Here is a 2,768-nt window from a genome sequence, read left to right on the forward strand (position 1 = left end):
GCCACCACCGCCTAACGGCCAACCACCCCAATCCTCCTCGCAATAACACCGTCCGGCTCACGAGACCGTCGGCCCGCTGCAACCAACCAACCAAGCCACCGCGATCTCCCTCTCGCGACTCGCCTCGATCGCTCTGTCCGGATGAGAGAAAAGAAAATATCATCATGCTCCTTATTTTCCATGCTGTTTTCTTTTTTTTTTTGCTCTCTCTGTTCGACGATTCTGGATTTTTCTTTTTCTTTGCCTTTTTTTCCTTGGGTAACGTGAATCTTGTCGGGTAGAACGGAGTTTGTTATAGGTTTTCAACCTGTTCACTGGGGAAGGGTTAGGTTGTTGCTGATTAGCTAAATTTGGGACTATGGTGAATGTTTTCGTGGTTTTGAGAAAATAGGGAATTATGTAAAGCTGTTGAAAATTTCGAGAGTTAGGACGTGGTAGTTTGTTCCTTTTCTGTTGCGCTGTTGGGATTTTGTCGGTGAATATTTTCAGTGAAATTTCCAATTTTCACCTGATTTCACTCGAAAATTTTCGGAGACAATCGAACGTCTTGCAGTGTATTCACGTTTGCATAAACTAGGATCAAATGAGAAGTTATCATTTTCACTCATTTTCAATTGCAAACTGGAGAGATTCTAATTTTGCTTGAGAAATAAACTCAGTTAACAAACTCAGTTGAGAGTTAGACATTGACAATGATTGAGAATTTTGAGAGGCAATAGAACCTCATGCATCGTGTTCACGTTTGCAAGAACTAAGATAAAGAGAGGAGTTATCATTTTTTTCTCATTTTTAATTGCAAACTACAGACATTCGAATTTTGTTAGAAAGATAAACCCAGTTAACAGCTTGGGGGTTAGAAATTGATACTGATTTAGAATTTTGAGAGACAATCGAACACGTTTGCAAAAACTAAGATGAAGTGAAAAGTTATCAAGCTGAAGAGATTGAATTTCTCTTTGATAGATAAACCCAGTTAACTTAGAGTAACGTTTATGCAAATTCGAATCTTCAACTCTGCTGTTGAAAATTTCGAGAGACATTCGAACAATCGTATTCACATTTGCAAAAACTAGGACGAAGCGACAAGTTATTTTTACACATTTTTAATTGCAAACTGGAGAGATCAAATTTCTCTTTGAGAGATGGAACCCAGTTAACAGGTTGAAAGTTAGAAATTGATAATGATTCAGGTGGATTAACACGTTGAGCTTCAACTTTCCACTCAGGCTATAATTTCGTATAAGAAATTAACCGATACATAATAATCACGTACAGTGATACGTTTTTTAATTCTCTGCGTGAAAATAGCGTACATAACGAATGCAACAATCGGTGGTCCACGCAGCCTAAATGGAAAGTCACGCAAAAATTGAATCGATCAAAATACGACCTGGCTTATTACAGATTCTCAATTCTTTTCCGTATTTTCTTCTTTTTCACATTCGTCAATTTTGCTATCTCACAAAGTACAAATAGCATTTAAATTTCAATGGAATCGTTGCCTGGGTCGTTCATACTTCCCGATTCTTCTTAATTAATCCTTTAATCCCTCTTTAAATTATTCCCAAGTAATCGTAATAATATTCTGAAAGAGGATTCGAAAGTAAATTTATCTAAATCGTTTAAACTGAAATTAATGTCAATTGCTCTTTAACCCCTTAACTTTTCTCAATTTCTACCAAAAGTCATCAATTTTATATTCTTTCAATTACTTCCTAGGCGCAATAAAAATTAATTTCCCGTTCATTTGTAATACTCTAATTTAAATTTCCACTATAAAATAGAAATTACAACGCAATATGGAAACTGAGACAAAATAATCAAACAAAATTGCAGTTTTTCGAGCATTAACCCCTTGACATGATTAATTAAATTCGACAATCTTCAGTTTTCCAAAATAAACCTAATTTTCCTTATCGATATAACTGTCTTTACCAAATCTTCACCAAAATCTGTGCCAAGACTGTCTCGTTATTGCAAAACAAAGGATTAATCACCTATAATAGCACGAACGTCAAAGGGTCGCTCAAAAAACCCACCTAAATTTAATTAAAAACAGTCACCCAATTCTCCCCCCCCAAAAAACACCAATTCCCTCGAGAAGTCTGAGTGACCAAGTTGAAACGACCTATCTTAAAAAGAAAAGAAAAGAAAAGAAACCCAAACAGAAGCCTGTTTATTAGAATTTCCAACGTAGCCACGATCTGGCTGGTTGAAGCTTCTAAAAAGCCATCCAGAATCGTTCTCTAACCGCGGGGTCCGCCGAGCAAAAGAGAGTTCCGACAGGATCGATCGCAGTCGGGTCCTCCGTTCCAAGCACGAAACGATCTCGTTTTATCCGCGTGTTCGTCGCGCCACGTCTTTCAATTCCACGTTCCAAGCCACACAAGCTCCGCTGTGTTCCGTTCCAGTGACGATGCATCGAAACGCGAGAGGGAGAAGAAGACGAAGTCGAAGAAGAAGAAGAAGAAAGAAGAAGAGGAGATCTGACTTCGAGCCCGACCGGGGCTCGGTGTTTGCGGCGGTTCAACGCGACTGGCGACTTCCGGCAAGTCGAACATTGTAATATAAGTATTGTATCTAGTCTGTCAACTTGTCGATAAGAAACTGCTCGTGGAACGATTAATAATTATACAGATATTTTGTCGAAGAACGCGGGACACACACAAACACACAAACACGAAACACAGTTCTGTCTCTGTCTTTCTATCTCTCCATTTCTCTATCTTTTTTCCTTTTTTTTTATTGCTTGTTTCTGTTCTTTTTTA

The 2,768-nt window shown here is 38.2% G+C and overlaps 1 protein-coding gene across 1 annotated transcript in view; it reads left to right on the forward strand.

Annotated features, from left to right (window-relative positions):
- The window catches only part of LOC108579990 (homeobox protein Hmx), a 33,266-nt gene that overhangs the window by 24,831 nt on the left and 5,667 nt on the right, over positions 1-2,768 (forward strand). The gene's annotated exons all lie outside the window — the stretch shown is intronic.

Source organism: Habropoda laboriosa, unplaced genomic scaffold (assembly GCF_001263275.1).
Source record: "Habropoda laboriosa isolate 0110345459 unplaced genomic scaffold, ASM126327v1 scaffold23, whole genome shotgun sequence".
In the NCBI taxonomy this organism is placed as follows: Eukaryota; Metazoa; Arthropoda; class Insecta; order Hymenoptera; family Apidae; genus Habropoda; species Habropoda laboriosa.